The 23,647-nt window shown below is 36.9% G+C and overlaps 1 protein-coding gene across 1 annotated transcript in view; it reads right to left on the bottom strand.

The window, feature by feature from the left end:
- flrt2 (fibronectin leucine rich transmembrane protein 2) overlaps positions 1–23,647 on the bottom strand; it is a 34,937-nt gene that overhangs the window by 10,634 nt on the left and 656 nt on the right. The window lies entirely within an intron of this gene.

Raw genomic sequence — 23,647 nt, 5'->3', positions numbered from 1 at the left:
TTAGATGAAATGACAAGGAAGGGCAGAGAATTATAATCGTTGAACATTGAGAAATGAGAGTGTCTCCCACCGTATTGAAAATAAATTGATCCTAGTATCCGAGTTCCATTGTATCATGTTGCGAAGAGCCCTTTTAGTGACTTTCCAGATGTCTTTTATATTTATTTTTATCTTCTAAATGTCAGTGATTGACTGCATCGTCCTTCCCGGTCCACAAAATTTCATTTCAACATAAATCCTGCCTGCCATACAGACAATGAATTATATACTGAACCCCAAAAAAATATGCATAAGTAAAATGACAGGCTGCCATATTTTATATGGAATCACATTTACTTAAAAACACTGTCTTGGAGTGTCTCAATCGGCTCCCTAGTTTTATAGTAAGTAACAAGGATATCAGCCTCTCAAAATTCCTGAGTGTCTATTTACACTAAGTGCAAATAGCCCGCCTTGTTGGTAGAGGTTATTTACACTAACTCCGCCCACTAACATCTGACAAAATTATGGAAGATGCTGCATTATTACAAGTGTCTATATATTTTTACATAGTGTAAATATTATCTATCACTATTTGCCCATAGTGTCAACAGCCGCTGCCTAAAAAATCCCATATAAACCAGTGAGCACTATATTCATGTATCACAAATTTTGTCATCTATTCTTAAAGGGTCCAAACAAAAATGAGGGTTTGTAAATGATGACAGTTTTCATGTCCTACAAATGTGTATTTCTTTCTTGTGTAGAACACGAAAGAAGATCTTCTTTTTATGTCCAAACACAATTTTTTTTTTTTTACAAATATCAAAACTATAAATTAAAAGTAATTTTGAAGTAGAAAATCTGAAATAGTATTTTCTTGTAAAACATACCGTGAACATTCTTCAAAATGTCGTCTTTTGTGTTCCTTAGAAAACAAAATAATTTTTTTTTTTTTTTTTTTTTTTTTTAAATATTGAGGCCAGTCGTGGCCTAATGGTTAGAGAGTCAGACTTGTAACCCGAAGGTTGTGGGTTGGAGTCTCAGTACCGGCAGGAAAATGTAGGAGGGAATGAACAGTGCTCGCTTCCACCCTCAATAACCAACTGAGTTGCCCTTGAGCAAGGCACCTAACCCCCAATCGCTCCCCGGGTGCCGCATCTGTTCCGGGGGTGTGTAGCCATGGCTTATAGTGTATGTGTGTGTTAACTATTCACTGCTCCTAATGTGCATTTACTAACTTTAATGCAGTTAAATGCAGAGGACAAATTCCAAGTATGGGTTACCATACTTGGCCTTCTCGGCATTTTCCCTCTTTGAAGTAGATAAATGTAACTATAAAGTTTTAATAATTTGTCTAATTATTTGGGAACAGGGACATCCACAACACACCAATTAATGATAAAGACCTGGGAAAACCATACTGTTGGAATCAAAACATCGAACCAGCTGACAAACAATAAAAACATTGACAGCCAATCAGAATCCACGTGACTTCAAAGAGCTTAAGCATTTAAAGAAGCAGACAACATGACTGCAGTGTGCACTTATAATAAACAAAACGATTAGCATTGGCGTGGATGACAATATAGTTATCGTTATTGTTCTTGGTGTGGACGGGCCTTAAATCTCTTAAAGGAATAGTTCACTTCAAATTGAAAATTCTGTCAACATTTACTCACCCTCATGTTGTTTCAAACCTGGATTTCTTTCTTTTGCTGAACGGTAACCAGACAGTTGATGGACCCCATTGACTTCCATAGTAGGAAAACATACTATGGAAGTCAGTGGGATACATCAACTGTTTTGTTATAGCAACATTCTTCAAAATATCTTCTTTTGTGTTCAGCAGAAGAAAGAAATTCATGTACCAATCAGGACACAATCATGTCACATGTAGGCTAATTGAATCAATTGTTTAGTGGATTGTGTCTTTGCTTATACCAGAATTGTGCTTAAGAGCAGAATGAGACGCAGTGCTACATTACCAGAATAGTTAGCAATACTTACAAAGTAGAAGGTTTTCTAAAGTATTTGCTCATGCCTTTCAGTTTCACTATACAGCAGTGGCAGGACACAATTTACAGCTCCTTTTATGCAAGTGAAGGAATTTCTTTTATTTTCGTATTGCTTTTAATGAACCACATGGCCCTTCAGCAGCCAGCTACTCAAACAAACAAATGCAGATCTACTGCGCACAGGAGTTTTACTAGTCTGAAGTGTTCAAAGGGCTGCTACCAAAACTCATGTGTGATTTATATTCCTCATCACACCGTGAAAAGTGCACGGATCCTTTTTCTTAAGACCACCTACAACATACTATACGCAGTATGTCCATATCCAAGACGTTTAATAGTTAAATATTTAATAGTTGAGACCAAACATTAACACTTTGTGGCTGAAAGCACATAGGTTTGTTTAATAACAATAATAATAGTAATTTTAAAAAGAATAAGCAAAAGAACAAAGGTTTACAAATGCTCTGTTCAAATCGGATGTTTCCTTGAAATCTGAAATTGTAACATTGAACTTATCATTCATGTTTTTAACTTATTTTGTCTCAAGCAACCTGCATGCAGTAGTGATGTTACGTTTGTGAACAAATCATTGTTTTAGAATAAATCAATTCTTTAGTGAGCAAGTTGTGAATAAAATGGAGGAAAAAATAGATCAGCTTTTTTTTACCATGTGCAAGATGCTTAAAGGGATAGTTCACTTTGAAATTAAATTTTGGTATGTTTTAGCTTACCTCAAGGGCATCCAAGATGTCTTTTTTTCCGCAGTAGTTTCAATTTTGATATTTTTAGGTCAAACCGTTCTTGTCTCTCAGTCATATTATGCAGGTCTGTGGTTACTGTCTCAAAGAGCATGAGTCGAAATTAAAACAATTCCCCATCGTCCAAATTAAACAATTCCCCATCGTAAGTACACATTGATGGCCTAAGACACGAAACGAGCGGTTTGTGTGAGAAAATGAACAGTATTTATATCGTTTTTACCTCTTGTAACACAGCCACGTCCAAGTGATCTGAGGGCGCGCGCGCATCCTGCTGTGTGACGTGTGCGCAGACTGGTGCGTAGATATATACACTAAATGTCGCCTTGGCTACGGCATTCGTTAAGAACTGCCGTAGCCAAGGCGACATCTAGTGTATATATCTATAAGGCGACATCTAGCCAACAGACCTGCATAATATGACTGAGAGACAAGAACGGTTTGACCTAAAAATATCAAAATTGAAACTACTGCTGAAAAAAAGACACCTACATCTTGGATGCCCTTGAGGTAAGCTAAAACATACCAACATTTAATTTCAAAGTGAACTATCCCTTTAAATGCTCTTTTTGGAGTGTTGTAGCAGATCTGTACACATACATTTTAAGGATAATAAGACTCGTTTTTTATTGTGAATTGGTTGAGTAAATGATTCAAAGACTAACTTCCCCAGACTTGTGGCCAAAAACAACATCATAAGTCACGTGTCAAAACATGCAGACAGGGTAAGTACATGAATTTGAATTAAACTTTTTTGATTTAAAAGAATCGACTCTCTGAATCAAAATCCCCACCAATCACTTTCAAAATCTCAGCAGTTTTGCCCCAAATTTGCCAATTTACAGGTTTCTAAATGTGAAATATGTACTTGCTGTAAAACAATAATCTGCATACAGTTGCTTAGATTAAACACTAACACCCTGTGGTGTGGCTGATACCATCCCTATTTCCAAATAAATTATTCTACAAACTTGCATAATTAGTTTTAACTCATATCACATCATCTGATGGAAATGTTCCACTGCTGATAGATTTGACTGTAAATAGGTTTCAGGACACATTTATTCTGCTGGTTGAGCACTCAGTGGGTGTCTGGGAGGCAAAGCTTAAAATCTGGATCAAAGCCCTCGCTCACTGACCCCTCTGGACCCAATCCACAATCGGATCACTACAGAGAGAGAACGGTGCCCACACACTGTCCTGACCAACATGCATTGCACTTTACAGTATATGTGATTTAGTAGATTTCAGGGGCGTAACAATATATCGTATCACAATATATCGCAATACAAAAATGCAAAAATATGTCGTGGAGAGTGACACTATATATTGAGTTTTAGTGTCAGTACTACATTAAACTACTATATATAATGTTGAATATAATGCATAATAATGCAGTGGGGGAATATTTGTGGGTCCTGATAATGTCAAATGTCTTATGTTACCAGTAAAAACTGGCCTGCATTATTTTAAATATATCTAGTCAGTGCAAGCATATTCGTCTAAAATAATTCTGTATCTTCAGCTTCAGAATCATGAATATTTTTACGCTGGTGTCACCATTGTCCTATGCATTGGGTTATCAGCACCAAGCCTATTAGTTTACACCCACAATGTAATAACAAATTTAGTATTTTAATCAACAGTACATTTTTTGTTAACATTTTATCATATGTCTTGAAGTATTCAGTATCGAATCGTGACATGAGGGTATTGTTACACCCCTAGTAGATTTGTATGTGTATGTGCTAACTGTAAAAAGTGTTCAGTCAACTGATTTTTACAGTGTTGTAATTATTTTCCAGTTGCCTTTATGGCCTGTCTAGTGACTAATATAATTAGTTAATAAGAAAATAAAAAAAAAATGACTTTTGTGAAACATAATCCGTGATGGTTTTAGTATTTGCCCTGTGCTTGAAATTTTGCCATCCTTGAGATTTGTGAGCAGCTTAGCATAAAGACATGTATAAGCATAAGGACTAGGATTTTATTTATTTATTTATTTTTATTTAAGGGTTGATTCTTTCTTATTTCCTTTGCACTTACAAACACTTTTCCAAGATGGTCAAAAAAGCAAGTGTGTAATGAGCCCCCAGCGTCTTTCACAAGAGGACAGTCAAAGTATGAATGTTTCACTCAGCCGAGCGAGACCGCTTCGGCAAGCTGTAAAAACAGGGTCTTGCAACAAGCCAGGCCTTGTTTTTTCCTGCCGACTTGGCGGAGAAAGACAGTGAGACAGAGGTCAGAGAGGCAGCCAGAGGATGGGTCTTATCCAGCGCCCTAATCCTGCCGGGAGCGCTGGCGTTTGAAGTCACATCTGCTGCGAATTTCCCTCCGTCGAGCTCAGGCAGGAGGAAGTCTTAAGTCTGAGGGGGGCGAGTTTCCCCTGGTGGTGCTGATACAGCTCAACCCTCATCCTGGGTCACCTGCACTGGACCTGTATTCACACGGCTGAAGGTTTTATTGTTCTCAGAGGAAGTGCTGATCTAGAATCAGATGTCCGAATTTGCTCCATTGTGGATATGATTACACTGTATTGTACGTTTTACATTATAGTTTTATTAAATATTGTAGTACTAATATACAAACAGCGCATTTGGGTGTTTCTTCAACTACAGAACATTTCACAATTTACAGCAGTCCCAAGCCTTATGCTTTATGCAGTCCTTATGATTATCCTATATCGTTATATAAAAAGACATGGCGACAGAGGACAGTAAATACACTGTTGAACAAACAAAAACAAAAAAAATGAAATGAAAGAACTGATGAGAGTTTGAAAAGTGCATATGAGAATATGCTTTCTCATGATCCACAATGGCCAAAAATGCCGTTTTATGATTTTAGTGACAGACAGAGTTGATCTTATCTATGGTTAGCACTTGTGTTCCTGACCTCTTTTCTGTACCGTGACCTTACTTATATGAGGTCTCAGGTGGCCAGTCGCTTCAGGTTATTTGTTTGTATGAGCGATTATTTGTAATTGGCCCAGGCCAATATCCAATATCCCATGGGCAATTCTTCACACATAAATGTATCTGCTTGAGTCTTAAGAAATGACGACTGGATATGTATTTTGAGGTTTAATAAATACAAATTCATGTCGTGTGAGCAGCTAATGAGCATTGAGAAAATAAGGCTGCATATAAGTCAATGGGTGGATCGGTTTTGTTGTAAATGAAGCACAGGCTCTCTCACACACACACACACACACACACACTAATGGTAAATTTTGTTGTCAAAACTGCTCTCCTGTGCTCAGCCTACCATGAGAGAGAGAGAGAGAGAGAGAGAGAGAGAGAGAGAGAGAGAGAGAGAGAGAGAGAGAGAGAGAGAGAGAGAGAGAGAGAGAGAGAGAGAGAGAGTTTATTCACACTCGAGGCTTTGTCAGCTTATTCCCTTTAGATCCCTAAAAAGACAACAGTAACTTGCAATGTGTCAAAACGTGGTGATGCTTGTACGTAAGCCGGTGTTTAGTTTGGTGTGCAGATGGAAAATGTATTTATACACTGCAGGACATCATGAACAAATCTCTGAAGTTCACAGACTATGTGCCAGCAGTCATTTGGCAAGAGCATAAGCCATTATGACATAATCTGTTTCAGTTAGACTGACAGGCAGAGTCAGAGAGGAGTCAGTGTCTGCCACACGTCAGCCTGAGCTTCTGTCAATCCAAAGACTGACAGATTTTTTTCTTTTCTTTAAGAATCTTTTTTTTTTATTTTTTTTATGGGATACATCAATCCAAAAGAAGAAGAAGAAAAAAAAAAAAAAAAATAAGCAAACATCTTTTTCTGACTAAGAGAATATTTAGAAATCACCAGGAAAAATGAGCCTAGACTGAGACTTTGACTTAAGTTCATCTGGTTGTAATTATTCAGTTGAATAAATATTATACAACAGTTAGTACCAATCTGGACATTTGATTGGCTGAGCTGATTGGTAAGAGTGCTGATACAGTCCAACTCCAGTTTTGTATCTGCTGTATGACTCTTTCTGTGGGTTACTTCATTGGCGCCAGTAGGTGGCGATAAGTGACTTTACTAGTGAATCATTGAGTCATTTACTGAATCAATTCATTCAACACCACTGATTCATTCTTGATAGGAAAGTTTTTTTTTTGTTTTTTTTGGGCAAAATCCACTTTCCTGAAATTGTACTGACATAAATAAAACAACAACAACAGCAAGAGCAACTGTCTTTATGAGTAAGTCATTGAATCATTCACTCAATTCAAAAACGTGTTCCCCTCTAGGCATATGTGCCGATTTGTTTATGCACACTCCATAAGCCACTCCATAAACTCGAGAACCCAAGCACCCATGGACTCGGTGCCTATGAATACAGGAATGAAACCAGTGACAGTTGAATAGTCAAATCATTTAACCAATCCATTCATAAACACTCGCTTAGAAAAATTAAAAAATTAAAAATTATTGTGTGTTTTACTGGAGACTAATGGATTATTATGCCATGGCTTCATTTGGAACTCTTTGGCAGAGTAAAGACGCAATATTTTGTCTCAATTGTAAGTTACTCAATATCTACTTGTTTATTGAATTTTAGGATAAAAGCGATATTTCGCCCATGCCACTGCGAATAATATAGCACTCGGCAATCAAATTAGGGGCTGTTGCACAGAATGCGTTTTGCTTTCCAATTTGCTGCTTTTCCATTGTTTTTCTATTTAAAGGGATAATTCACCCAAAAAGTGTCAGTTGCGTAGTTGTCTATGGAGGGACGGTCTCAGATTGCAGACAGACCGTTGCACTCACGTCTTACATCTTTTGCAGTGTCTCACACATGACACAGCGTTCTAAAAATTAGTTTTTAGATCTTGCAGGGTTTTTTTCCCCCACATTGACCAAAGTCTTGTGTTTTTAAACTCAAAAAACACATTCTTTAATAACCCCTTTAGAAAACCTCTCACTTTCAGCTCCAGCTCATTATTTTCCATTATATTTGAGTCTAAGGCAAACGGTTTAGCTGATTTTTTTTTTTTTTTTCGTAGTGTGGTATTAGCTTTCATATGATGCTGTAACAATGAAACAATTGTTTTAAAGCCCTTAAGAACGAGTTTAGATGACTAACTTGCCACTTGGCCTTTCTGATAATCATCCACACTAAAATTCACTTTGGCAGGGTAATAATTCTGTTAATCTCAGATTACATCTTTAAAAAAATCAATTTCACACTTGAAAGCCATGTCTGATTTGGGTTTATTGCTTCAGACACTCCCATCACACAAGTTAGTGATTTATGTGCTGAATCTAATAGAGTCGCAGGATTATGTTCCACTTTTACGGTAATTGCTTCGTGTTTGCGCTGCCATTGTTTACAGTGAATGAAAGTGTCTCAACAAGGGTGTGAACGTGAGATTGTTTATACAGCTTGATGCAGTCAGACCGCACTTTTTTGTCGGCTCTCCGACTTGCAGTTTTGTTGTTTACATTTTACAAATTGCCCAAATACTTCCCTTGCCTCAAGACAAATGTGATTCGGTCGAGATTAAGAAGTTCTGTTTTTTTTTTTTTGGAGGTGCCATGGGATTGTTTGTTTACGATCCACCGCCATTGCATCCCTCATCTGCTAAATGTAAGAAAGATTCTCAAATAACATTTTTCCCTCATATGGCTTTACTCAGGCAAAAAAGAAGCAAAAAAAAACCTTCATCCCAATCTGTACCTCCATCTGCTCCCTGCGGTTTAGCAGAAATCAGTTTGCTTCTCTTCTGTTCCACGCACAGAGCCGATATTTTTAAAGAGGAGTCTCGGATATCTCCCACGGAGACTCACTAGGAATGCTGGGATATGGTAATACTGGTGTTAAAACACACTCTGTGTGACTGGGAAGTGTGTTATGTTATGATCCTCACTGCACCGAGGGGGCCGCAGCGAGTGATGATGTAAAGTTTATTGATTTACGGGATCGATCGGCCCCTCCTGTGGCACGGCACCTCAGGAAGCATGTTGGTCCTCTGACAAAATTTTTTTTTTTTTTTTTTTTTTTCATCTTTTACTCTTTCTCAGTCTTTTTTTTTTTAGTAGTGCCAGTCCGATCCCACCACCTCGCTCAGAACAACTGAGGCATGACACTGCAAATGACTTTCAACCAATCGGGCTGCACTCGAGAGAAACCGAAACAACCTTCTTTCTTACGACTGCACAGAGGGACGTTGTGCTTTAGCTATAGCTATCCCTCAAAATAAGAAAGGAAATGAACAAGGAAAAATTAAAGGGAGCCAAGGTCAGTGTGTGCCTGGTTCCCTTTGTATAATTCATGCCTCACATCCTCCATTTTACTCATTTTTCCCCCCCTCGCTCTTCAGACGGTGGCACCTCAGATAAATTGCACTGTTCCAGAGAGCTGGACTGCAGCGTTCATGTCCTCATGTCACCGCGACTCAAGATGAAGAGATCACAAGCCTGCGTTCATTATTCAGAGAAGCTGGAGCGAGCCAGGTAGCAACACCTGAGTGAAACCTGAGGGTCAGGCTGAACACAGAGGAAGACTTTATCATAGCTCTGCTGGAAGACTGGATTAATGCATTAGAACTTAACACATGCACAAAAAACACACATAACTAGATATGCAGTGTCCCCTAAAAGTATTTAAGTATTTGTACAATTCAGCAACACATTCAATGGATTTTACTGAATTAAAATTTTAGATATATATATATAAACTACATATATATATATATATATATATATATAATTCCACTTGGTTTGGTAGTTTATTTAATGTGAGACATTCAATTCATATATACTGTATATATATATATATATATATATATATATATGTATTTTTTTTTTAAAGTGTGCCTAAATACTTTTCATGGGCCGCTCTTTGCAATGACGTGATTTGAATGTTATCGGGTTGAATCAGGTTCAAATTAAATCAAATTATTTGGCAGAAATAAATATGAGCCTGATGAAATATTCATTATTCACACAGTGGAGCAAAATAATCTTAATTTAACCTGATTGTTCAGATGAAACCAGTTTCCTCTTCTATTTAAGATTTTTCCTACTGCACCATAATTATACATCACTGAATTATGATATAACAGAGCTTGACAGCTCTCCGCCTTGATGTTTCACATTTGAACGCTATGTATCATTTTGGCAATCAGACCTTTGTGAGAAATTTCCTGGCACGGCTAAACCATACAAGTGATTTGCATTTTTATTTATTCTCCCATTTGACGGTCTCTTACCAAACTGACATAGTGCATGAATTAAGTTATTCTGTGATGATTACTTCAGCGGGTAGCTGAGGTCACGACTCCAGTTCTAAGACTAGAATGACATGCGTGTCATTGCCTTTACAGAACAACACTCTATAACTCGATATTTTATTCCTTTCTAAGTTTATGTAATTACAAAAGGCATTGGCTTACAATGTGGAATGCTACCAATCTTCACAATGGGGTTGGGTTTCCATATCTGCTTTAAGATCTGAAACATTTATGCCATTGGCCAAGATCCTGATTTCTTTGTTTCTAGCATGCATAGATGTATTGGTCTTGATATTTTCCATCTTGCGGTTTGCCCAATGGGACGCTGTTATCATGTAGCTTTCTTGAACTTCTGAAATGTTAAATGCATCGGTTTGTCACATCAGATTTCCTCTACATGTTATGGGAATACCATAATGCATTACACCATTCCGTGTGTATTTTTACTTGCCATTGATAATGGAGGTTAATTGAAAAAAAAAAAAAAAAATACTATAAACAATGACCTTAGACTTCAATCAGTCATCACCAGATTTTCTTCTCTGATATTTAGCACATAACACATAGTATAAGGTAAAATATGTGAATGACTTCAGAATGTTTAATAATGCTGAAAGATACAGCATGAAAGCTATATCTACACTGTTTGAATGCTAAATGCATTCTTAAAACATTCAGACTTATCATCCATCAGCTTTCATGTTACTTGATCCTCTTTAGCATTTTCTTTATAAATAAATGAGTTGTCTGCTAAAACATATGAAGCACGGCAAGAGTTGAATTTAATAAAGGGAATTGTCTGATGTGACACACGTTCAAATTCTGGATCATGGTTTTTCAAATCTGCCAGAAACATTCTCCACCGGGAGGTCGTAGTGGAGAGAGATCGTTTGATTAATTAGATGGTTTAAATTGAAGAGATTTGCTGTCAAAATTCCCTGCCACTCTTTGTTTCAACCATTCTAAAAACAGATACTCAGTGAACACGCACACACACAGAGCTTGGTTGCAGGCCTTGTGCAGGTCGTCTCAGGTTTTATTTTTGTATGTTCTTTTGGTTTTTGGTGACAGATTTTGCTGTTGTTCAGGTGCAGCCAATATTTTGTTCAATAGATGTACAGTCATAAAAAAAAAAGAGAGAGAAAATGTTGTTGTGTTGCCAGGGGAAAATCTGACAACAAATAGCAAAACTGTGTAAGGAATTGCAAAAATCTCCTTGCTTATTTAAACCATTCAATCAACCAGTTCAGCTTTTATGTCTCAGGGTTATGCATTTGTTTCTGAGAGTATAAAATTTCCACAAGAGCGATCAATGTATTTCTCACAGGCAAACTAAACTCCAGTTATCTGTCTATCTGTCTGTCTGTCTGTCTCTCTGTCCTATCTATAATGGTTTGCACTCTTAGGTAAACTTTTTCCTTTGCGTGTTTGAAAAGTTTCGCATACAAACGACAATGTTGTTAAAACGATTTTCATTCATACGTATCCACGAAAACAACTAAAAACGCTGTTTTGCCATGTCAGGCCAGTAGTTGGCGATGTCATTTTGGAAAGAAACACTACACACAGACTGCACACAAAATATGCATGCTTGACGTCACCGTTTTCACAAATTCGTGTTTTTGTAGTTTACATAGAGACGGTAATGGTATTGAAATTATGATTTTTAAAATGCCTTTGAAAGTCTATTATGCATTTATTTGAGAAGAAAATACATTAAAAACAGTTTAAAATAACTGTTTTCTATTTTAATATACAGTATGTTTTTATTTTATTTTTATTTTTTTGTGATGCAAAGCTGAATTTTCAGAACCATTACTCCAGTCTTCAGTGTCACATGATCCTTGAGAAATTATTCTAATATGCTGAGTTGCTGTAACATGTTTTAATGTTATCACCATTTTGTTGCTTGTTGCAGTTTTGCTTTTTTTTTGTGGAAACAATGATACATTATTTCAGGATTCTTTGCTGACTCAAAAGAACGTGTTTATTTGAAATTTATTTAAATAATAAAAAATAAAAAAAATCACCGTCTTCACAAATTTGTGTTTTTGTACTTTACACAGAGACGATAACGGTATCATTTTCAAAAACTTGCACTTTTAAACCCATTTTCAAAAGTTTGCATCTTCAGGCCCCCAAAACACCGTTGTGGTGTAAATGACCGGCTAAAACACTGTTTTCTGTTTTTTGTTGAATGCCAAAAAATGTATGGACTCATTTTGCTGAGACCATAACATCATTTCATTTCATTTTGAGAGTATCACGTTTACACAAGGACAGTAATTGTATTTCTCAAGGGGAAATTGAACTTCCAACTTCAACAAAAGGGGGGGAAGAAGTTTATTATTTTTAGTCTCAGTTTATTTGTTTGTTTGTTCTCAGTGAAATGAGAATAGTTTGCACTCATTTTTATTAATATTGTCTTTTTCTCATGGGCAAACTGAACTCCGAACACTTATTTCTGAACGGGGAAACTATTTTGTGCATGTTTATTTATTTATTTATTTGTTTATTTGTTATAAGTTTGCAATCATAGTGAATTGAATCATGTCTTTTAGCTTTCACCTTGGACCAAACCTGGATTGTGGACGTGTCGGACTCTGACGCGTAATATTAGGCCACCGAGACGCGAGCAGTAATGTTTCAGTAACCGCTCTCGATGTGAGAACATGCCTCGAGACTGCCTTCGCTGGCTTCAGGCCAGTTGAACTGATAGGTTAACAAGAAGAACTTGTTCTTATCAATGGGGCCCTTTATTCGTTCTGTACACAGACACACAAACTCTCACACTTACAGCCCTGCAGGCATAACAGCACTGCTGACACCAACGCAGCTCTTCTCGCCACTAATCAGGGCATTTGACATGTGACAGGGCCAAAAGTCATTGTTATTATTCCTCCGGCGTGGAATACGAGAACGTCCAGTCGATCCGAGCTCTGCCCCGATCGCCAGGGCGACGGGAGAAAGCCGTCACTCTCCTCAGCTGGGTTTATCTTGGCTGCCGGCTAGTCATGGCTACGGGCGAGAGAAAACAATCTCTCTCTCTTCTTAACAGGCTAATCTCTTATGCTAATCCCTGGTGAAAATAAAAGCCGTTTGACAGCATTTAATTACAAACAGGGCAGATTCAGGTAACTCTTCCCCCACCTCAAACACACACAGACACACACTCCTCCACTTCCCAGCAATTATGTCCTTTTGGTCTTGTCAATACAGCCATTTTTTTTGGTGCACAGCATAGCTCAGCATTTCCACTCATGCAGCAGAAAGACCAATTGCACCATTACTCACTGGGCAACACTCTCTGACCTTAGCAGAGGTGACCTGCCTTGACTGGGATGCAGACTGATGGGCCAAGCAGAACTTGGTTCAGCAGTCGGGTGATAATTGCTTTAATAGCACAATGTCAGCGAGAGGCGCACATTACCAGCCTATCTGTTACTCATTATAAGATGACCAGATTTTTGAAATAACAACTAAGGGTTGCACAGACTAGTCGACTAGTCGACAGTCCCCTGTGGTGAAAAATCAAGTTTTTAATGTTGTTTATATGTCTACTGTACGTGGTGTTTTTAATGTGCTTTAAGACTAACCATGTGCAAATTCATAAGTCAACACCATTGCTGAGTATTTTCTCTTGAGAACTGCAGTAAACCAAAGTCAGTCTCAAAAATGCTGTTTGAAATCGCTTGTGTTTCTGATGTTACAAACTACCTTGTAACCAATCAGGTCAACGTGCCAGCGGGCTTTAGCATATCATTAAAGATCCTTGCACACTGAGTCTGAAATTTCCGTATGCGTTTTCGTCATTCGGTGGTGGCTATGAATTGTCAAAACACCTCTCAAAATGCTTACTCGAGCCCGATCCAAATTTTTTTATGAAAGTTTCGGAGGCAGTGTGTAAATGTGATTGACACAACGTGACTTCATATTTATTTTTTAACGTGCGGAAATTATGAACAAGAATTAGCTTAGAAGGACCTTAACTGTGAACTAGCATGGGAGTCTCGAAAAATGCCTGGTTATCCCGGTATATTTTTTCTGTTGATATGAAAAATCGGGTAGATTTAACAATATAGCTGATGTATGATGTATATTACAATGTTATGATGACTATACACCTTTCTCTTCTGACTTTCTGAGTTCAAAGCGTTTCAGATGATTGTTAGAAGGCAGCTGCCTGACTCAGAGATGCGAACGGGAACATGGTTTGTGTAACATTAGCAACACATTATTAGCTGTTCGATAACATAGTCAAGCAAAAGGCTAATCATATTAATTGCCATTATGTGTACAACGTTATAAAGAGTGATACCATTGTGCAGCGTTTACCTCAGTAAGTTGGCCGAGTGAATCTGTGAGCTGGTGTGAGTGGAGGCGGGGCTAATTAGCATATTCATAGATCTGCGTATACTAAATGAAGCAAGGGTGTAGAGTTACATTCAAACTATTTTAAGGCATGAATATGTTTTTTTTTTTTTTTTTTTTACTTTTAAATATGTACTTTTGGTGATCAAAGATGAGTTTGATGTGATAAGTGATAAAGTGATACAACTATTGACTACTGGGGGACATTAAGCTTGACGTCGACTAGTTGCTGATCATGGCCTATAGAGGGCGAAACAGGATAATAAATCTTTAAAGTCAACTTTTACTCTCTGTTTCCAACAGTTAAAATGACAAATACTGTAAATGCACACTCCAAGAGCACTCCACAAGAAATGTTTGATTATATGAATGCAGGTTTTAAACAGCTTATTGTACATGTAAGTTAATGGCCGCTCTGAACTAATGCGCTGCTGAATTGTAACGCGCACACAGCTTGCACATCACGTCCAGATCGCGTTCACACAGAAACATTCAATAGGACAGAAATGTACTGTCAACAATGTTCTGTGATTTATCAATAAAATAGCTTAGAAACTGAAAAGTTCTAGCAAACTTTTCTAAGAAACCAAAACCCACAGCTTCACTATTAATAGAGAGAGGCTGTCAGGTAGACTTAATTCACACGCAATCGCTCTCTCACTAATGCATTCCTATAAATGGTGCTACTTTATCTGTATCTGATTTAAAACAAGCAGAAATCTGTGAGGAATATAACGACCCAAAGACAAAAGAACTGATAAAAAATAAGCTGTTATAGGAGCAATAGTCTTGTGGGCAGCGCTGTGTCATATGCCATAGATTTTTTTTTTTTTTTTTTTTTGTCAGTGGTCAATATTAGGCTACGTTTTAAACTTCCACTGATATGATCAGTAAATTAGAGGGATCATGACATCATATTTGCCCCCACCCACCACAGGTCCCGCCCACTGGCATTCAGTCACTTAAAGGCTGACATTTGCCTACACTGGATGTGAGCGTTGTCATATCAAAAGCAAATAGAACTCATTATAATCTGATGCTGTCTACACTGGATACAGTATACAGATGTGCATTCAGTTTCTGACGTACTCCACAAGCTTGAGTCTGCTGACAACAGAACAAATGGAAGAGTAAACGAAAGTTTGCTTTGACACTTCCAGTTTAAACAGCTAGTTTGCGTCACTGTACAGACTTTAGAATGATCCCAGTGTTGTCCTGGATCGCATCTGAGGATTATATGTTTGTTCAGAGCATTTTGTTTTGTAAATAAGGCACATTGTAATGGAAAGTTTGCAAAAAACCTTTTGTTGAAATATCAGCTAATAGTATTGGATCTGACAGGAGCTGAATCACAAACTGTAAGTAAATTATTTAATTACGTTTTGTTTTTAAATGACGGTTTTATATGGATGTTTTCAAAACACTCACATAAAATAGTGAGTGGGCATTGATACTGTTTTCTATGCAATGATGTTAGCCAATCATAACAGTGTCTGTTTACTGACAAGCTTTAAAGGAGCCGTCCCTTTTAAAACGGCTCATTTTGTGTATTCTGACTGTTGTAAATGTAGCACTGCGACTGGATATCATATTAATCACTACATAATTTATTTTGACTTGATACATTTTAATATGGGGTGGACAATGAGAAATTTTTAACATTTGTTAATATGATTTGTTAATTTGATATTGTATGTTTGTTACGACATTGTAATTATTTACATTATATATATATATATATATATATATATATATATATATACACACATATACTGTACATAATATATATATATATATATATATATATATATATATATATATATATATATATATATATATATAATTATGTACATATACATATACCGTATATATATATATATATATATATATATATATATATATATATATATATATATATATATATATATATATATATATATATATATATATATATAAGCTCAAATTCAGCTGAATGTATCACTGTACCACATACTAAAATGTGATTTATGTTTTTAATTATGAAAAAAAATCATATATACACAAAAAGCACAAACGTTTGGGTTAGGTTTTTTGGTAAAAATGCGTTTTTAAAGAAATCAGTAATATTGTGAGTTATTATCCCAGTTTAAAATAACTGTTTTCTATTTTAATGCATTTTTACATTTTATTTATTCTTGTGTTGGCAAAGCTGCATTTTCAGCCCCATTACTCCAGTCTTCATTGTCACATGATCAGATATTCTAATATGATGATTTGCTGCTCAAGTAACATTAATCTTCCTAATATTATACATATTGAAAATAGTTTTGCTGTTTATTTTTTGTGGAAACAATGATACTTTATTTCAGGATTCTTTGCTGAATAGAAAGTTTAAAAGAACCATGCTTATTTGAAATGTATTAAAATAAACATTTTTACTGTCACTTTAATTTAATGCATCCTTGCTGAATGAACATATAATTAATCAATCAATGTCCTTCTTAATTATTACTGAATGGATCTAGTGCAGTACAATAAAGATAAACCAAAACTGGTGAGCAAAAACTACGTTCTGTATAGCATGTTCCGTCTTTGCATTTTGTCAGTGTGCATAACTGCTTGACAGACAGATTACAAATTTAATTCAATGAACCAAATTGAATTAAGAACCTCAGAGTAAAAGTTGACATGTAATTTTCTTTTATTTTCTTTTCTTTTCTTTTCTTTTCTTTTCTTTTCTTTTCTTTTCTTTTCTTTTCTTTTCTTTTCTTTTCTTTTCTTTTCAACTCAAAGTAAATCCTAATTGAGATTGCATGCTGTGTGCGATGATACTACATGTCTTTTTAGACAAAAATGCTATATTTAGCACATTAAAAACTAGGAGTGTCCACAGAAAACGAGGACATCTGGTCACCCTCCCTCATTATCACTCTGCTCCAAACAAACGTTCAGCTACTGAAATGCTGTACTGTAGCACAGATTTAAAAAAGAGAGGCCTAATTCTTGCTAATGTTGCACCGACCTTCAGATTATATTTCTTCAATTGTTCTGAAAAAAAAAAACGTATGCGTCTGTTAGCTCGTTAACTGAATTACAAGATCAATTCTTGACTTCAGCCTCTGTAAACCTGAGATGCATTTGATTATTCCAATTGTCTGTCAGACACTCAAACACCCACTTGCCATCTTCCAAAGCCCTTAAAACCCGCTTAAACATTTGAAGCATTTTGTTGCCGTTGTGTTGCTAAGGCCCTCGCTCAATGCAAATGGTTGGATAAACCTGAAATGAATTAGAGCACGCTTATACATATGTGGGAGACTTGGCAGCGGTAACATCCACAATTTTCAGGGTTGTGTGGCATATTTCTTTTGAATAGGCAGAGATCCTTTAATTTGAAAAACGTGTGACGGGGAATCGTAAATCACATGATATACTTCATGGTGCTGGAATGGCAGAGCGAGATTTCACTAATTCTATCCCAGAGGGCAAAATGTGGTATCTTCTGCGGCGGGTTTTTGGTGAAAGATGAACATATTAGTTGTAGTAATAGAATACAAGATGCGGTTTTCTTGGAACAGTTATTAACAGGAAACTGAAATATGTTTGTTATGAGTAATCACATTTTACCAGAACTATATATTTACAGAGAGAAGGCATAGAAAAAGCGGCTCTTCTGTTTAATCTAAGAGCACACTTAAGGCTAGAGTATTTATTTCTTTTCTTTTCTTTTTCTTGGATCTTTTAAAGCAAGACATGGTGTTCTTTTGTTGTCGATTTTCTATTTTCCGTGTATTTTATGAATTAAGGCGGCAACACAGAGACAAGGATATAAAAGGATAGTTCACTACATGTATAAAAACATTAGTGCTTCTACCGGTGTTCCCTACAAAAATTAGCGCCGAGATATTCCCTCAGAGCGGCTCATATTTTGGCCCGTCCCTTGAAAAGTTTTCCTTTACTATTTCACGTCCTCCCCCACAAGCCTGTAAAGGCATCTTTTTATTTCCTTTAGCTTTCGGTTACTTTTCAGCCAAGAAGCTCAATATACACAAGCCCTCTGTGTGTGTGTGTGTGTGTGTGCAGCGTGTGTGTGTTTGTGAGTGTAGGTGTTCCTCAGCCTCAGGTCATTTTTTACAGTTTCCACTGTGCAGTAAACGGTAGATGTTTTGACATTTCTTAAGTCTTGAACCATCCACACCCTTTCTTATTTGCTGTGGACTTCTCGGTGAGTGGATACACAACTGGACACACATAATATGCTTGAAGCTTGTGCATAGTAAGTGTCTTGCCGGAGAAAAAGAAAAGTATAAATATCTATATTGGTATTTGTTACAATTTCGAATTGGCTTTTATTTGACTATTTTCAGTTTCATTTAAATTTTAGTTTGTTTTAGCAATTTTGTTGTGCTGTTGTCAATTGTATTATTATATATATATATATATCTTTAATTTTAGTTTTAGTAATTTTACTGCAACTTTTTAAGTTCTTTTATTTCAGTCATTTCTATTTTTGTGTTAATTTCAGTTTAATTTTGGCTTTTTAGTTAACTATAACACTGATACGTTCATAATAAATGCATATATGAATATTTGTTTAAATAAAATTTTAATATATAAATATATATGTGTGTGTTCATAACAATGATACGTTCATAATAAATGCATATTGCATACATGATTTTTTTTTAAATTAAAAATATTCATATAATAATTTTTCACTATTATGATAAGAGTATGTATATAAACATCTGCTGTATCATATGTTTTGTATATTTGTATATTCATAATGGGATACAGAACATGCACTGTGGCAATGTTTGCTTCATTTCAAGGAAAATGTCAAGCACCTTGCTTTTCTGAGTCCAAAATGCAAATGTGTGGCTTAATTTGCAGCGAAACTCAGTCTTTGTCTGTCGTGGTTGCTATGTTACTAGAAATAATTTCAACACAGACTTTTGACAAGCATAGATTCACATCTTGTTTTTGATAAGATATGGAATGCCAGTGTGATTGTAGTGAAGTTTTAACGACACACGTCCAGTTATATTGATCTAGACGTCAAATCCGCATATGGCAGATCGCTCGTTTCGTTTACAGACTTGTGTAGGCTGGGAGCTTTGCACGTTTGTCTTTTTCTGTTTCTCTTAGCCAATTTTCTCTCTAAAGTTTCAACAACATCAAAGACTTTTTGACATCACGGCATATGGAATATGAAAAGAGTGTTTTTGTGAGTACTTTTCACTCTCACAGTATTTAGCAGAGCTCAAAACTAAAACATATGATTTCATCACTATTGTAAAGGACTTGTTCATGAGCCGTGATTTGGATTTTTTTGTTCAGCTGCAGGATTCTCTTTAGTTTTACTGACTTAGCATTACATGTGTGTAGATGGAGAATGCTTGACCCTCGCAGTCATACTTTGTCATGGCGTCTGTGTGTATCGACAATTGGCCCAGAGGTCCGGATCAAAAACAGTCAGAATCCATCTTGTCACAATGACCCTTCTAGCCAATCACAATAATTGAAGTCCACCACTCACAGGGAGGAATGGAAACACACACACACACACACACACACACGCACACACACACACACACACACACACACACACACACACACACACACACACACAAACACACACAAAAACACACAAAAAGGCTAGATCTGTGACTTTTGCTTGTAGAAAAACTAGAAGCACTTTTTTTTATTATTTTTTTTTTTATATCAAAACCAAAAGCTTCAAGCTTCTCAATGTTGTTTGAATGCAAGTGTAATTATGTTTGGGGCAAAGATGTCAATTAAAAAAAAAAATGCTTTGAGCGATTAAACAAATGTATTTATCATTTAGAATACACTCTAAATCAGATTTTGCTTAAACAAGGCACATTCTGAATGCTGAAACAGCAGGAACACATTACAGAAAACTCCATGTAACTCTCTTATCCAAGCATTTCCACATGCAGGACAATCAGTTTGACAGAACAATGTCATCCTAGGTCATCTGCAACAGTGCTGCTCTTTGAAGCTGGTTGTTGTAGTATAGTGTTGGTAAGTCTATATACCCGAGAGACAATGAACTGGCTCTATGCCGTTGTCATCTTGATATGTTTGGGTTAAAAAAAAAAAAAAAAAAAAAGTGGTAACAGCTTTTTAGGATTGACTATGAGACAGAATACAGGATCGAACTGTTGCCACGCCATCTGAAACCAAACGACACTGTGCAGGGCCAACACAAACTGACTCTCTGCTCATGGAATCTTACATTTTGCCACAATAGATTGTAATAGGAAACAATTGCAAGGCAATGTGCTGAGGATCTGAAATTGAAGCCCGCACCCAGAAAGGAGCTCCTGCCATCTCAAAGAGGATCACAGCCAAAGCTATATGATCCTACCGTGGCCCAGCTGAACAAATGCTGCCACAACGCTTCTTCACAGCAAGCCTCGCTCTCAAGCAAACAAACCACGGAGAAAAAGAGAGACTACACCATGGAGAATAGTGATCTTGGCACATCAACAACCAAATAAGCTTAATGCAGCTCAGAGGTCTCAAACTGTGGGGCAATTCACCCTGCAGGTGGTACACAACATGATTCTGGAACTTTAGAAAAATAAAAATGAAAATCCGCGAGTGGCATTTTGCCGTTCAATATAGGCGAACAGCCACACGCTTAAAAAAAAAAGTGGCCTGCTTTTCAGTACAATATTGATAATGTATCCGGTCTGACAGAGAAGTTGCACGCGCTTCTAGTCATTTTAGGGTTGAGTAAACTAACGTAAATTCCAAAATATATTTTGATATTTTTGTTAGTTTTTTAAAGGTGCAATCGAAATGTAATAACACTGTAATTCAATGTGTATATATATAAAATTACAGTTTAGATGCTGTTATGCTGGGCAAACTTACTTTTAAAAGAAATGTGTTGCAATATTGCTCCGTAAAAAGTAACTAATTGTGTTACTTAGTTACTTTTGTTATGGAAAGTTATGTTACATAACTTTTGCGTTACTATGTCTCGCATGTGCTGGTCTTGGATATTTTTATTATTTATTATTAATTTGAAGGTAATGCATTACATTACTCATTACTTGAAAAACGTAATCTTATAACCTCACATTACTTTTAATATTTTACCCCCAAAACTGGAGTTTCATGTTATGAAAATGGATATTAATAAAGTTCTAACAGATTGTCCTTGTACTCAGAGATGTCAGATTTTTTTATGCAGAAAAAGAACAACATTTGTGTGGTAGTCATTCCGATTTTATCAGCCATGGTACTTGGCCTGACAAGTTTGAAGACCACCGACTAAACCAATTTACCATTCCCTTTAACAACATATGTGAGTCTAACAGCAAAGCATGATCAAACCAGCCCTTTTGACTGTCAGCACAGTGTGAACATTTCTGCAAAGCCGTTTTAACTGCCTGAGCTTAAACCCGAATTTGTTTTCGATTAGTGTCCCAGTGCCGGGAAGTAGGTTCTGACAGCAGGCCAGTCACTTGGTTCTGTTCAAACTGCAGGTGGCATCAGTGATGTGCATTAGAGCCCCACAGCCCTTGTCATGCTGAGCTGAACCCAGACATAACTGGATAAAGCCAGAAAAAAAGGGATGTCTGCACCACAAGTGGAAATCTGGACTAAATCTAATACAACTTCAACCCAAGACCAGGAGCACACGACATTGACACAACAGTCCGGAGTGTAATCCAATCTCTTTGCGGTTTCTTCTCCTACATCTCCACCGGCACCAAAGAAGTGGGTTCTGGTTCTATCGGTCGACTTCATAAACACAAAACCATACCTCCAAACATAGTCCGTGAGATACGTAGAAGCCAATTCTGGCCAACATGTGGTCGTGCAGCACAGTGCGCATGTGTTTTATTAGGTGACAGACAAATAAAGTGTATCAGAAACAATGTGTGGGAAGACAGACTCTGGGCTTAAGCTGCTGTCTTCTTGACTCGTGTTTCACAAGGGTTTCAGTGTCAATCTACACCAGAAAAAATCCTTAATATCCTCCATATGCCCATCTGAGAACAAACTCTTGGGTTGTCTTTTCCCTCAGCCTTGATCACAACAATATTTCCTTCAATACGCTAGGTCTTCCGTTGCCTTTGCTTATTGCACTTGGATTTGACTAACAACGAAAATATATGAATAGCCCTCCTTTGACACGGTGTATCCTTTGATGAGGTTGTTATTCCGACAGCTGCCTACTCTTTTCCATGAGAAACGTGTGGTGTGTTGTTACACCTCAAAAAGCCTGCTGTAAAGCAGTTGTTGAAGGGGAAAAAACTGAGGAAGAAAGTACTACGAAAAAACTGAAACAAAAGAAGTGCCTAATTAGAGAGTGAAAGGTGGGATGGCTGTCCCGTCTTCACCCTGAATCTCGTCACAGAGGTTCCTCAGAACTCGCGGACCCATAGGAGAGGCTGTGCATTGTGTCGGGGAAGAATTCGGTCTGCTTTCACCAGCACTCCCGCTGGTCAGCATGAGCAGAGCTTGCCAAGAACAGCAGTGGCCCGTATCCCCACCCTCCATTCGGGGCAGTTTGCCAGTTCCCTCTACCCCACTGCTCCATAGGGCATAGGGGAGGCGAGGGGATCAGCTTGCCCGTGGACCTGGCCTGAGTGGGGTATTGTAATTCGGCCGGTTAAACTGAAACCCAGAGTCCAGAGTGCACAGGTGAGGGCCACAGATGAGGAACTTCAGATGGAACTTATCCAGAATGTCATAATATACACATCAGATCTAACAGACATTTTATATATATATATATATATATATATATATATATATATATATATATATATATATATATATATATACACAAAACAAATAGCTTTTCTAGATCTCTAAAAAATACATCTACCCCTGATTCTTCACAATTCATTATGCAGAATACATGGAACTCGTCACTTTCAGCAAAAAAAAAAAAAAAAAATCCAGCTGCTACGTACTATTTGAGATGCTCTGAAGCTGAAGTTCTGTCTATTTTCTCTCATTCTCATCTCTCTTGCCGACTTTTACCATGCAGGCATATATTTCTTCACTATTGTGTTATTCACATGGATGTGTTACTTTTTTTTCTTCTTGAATCATCTAAAAAGAACAACGGTAATGATGTAAATTAAGTTTTGTGACTTAGGAGTTGTGTGGCACTTTAAAATGAATAAATAATAATAGCCATTGGCACAGATCCTCAGCAGAGACCACAAGAACCAGACAGGTCCTACGCTCAGTCCTAAATTAATGTGTTAAAATGACCCTATGACCAGCTTCGGCTCCATACCGGCGTG

Source organism: Squalius cephalus (assembly GCF_949319135.1).
Source record: "Squalius cephalus genome assembly, chromosome: 12".
Lineage (NCBI taxonomy): Eukaryota > Metazoa > Chordata > Actinopteri > Cypriniformes > Leuciscidae > Squalius > Squalius cephalus.
This window is presented reverse-complemented; position numbering and strand designations above follow the sequence as displayed.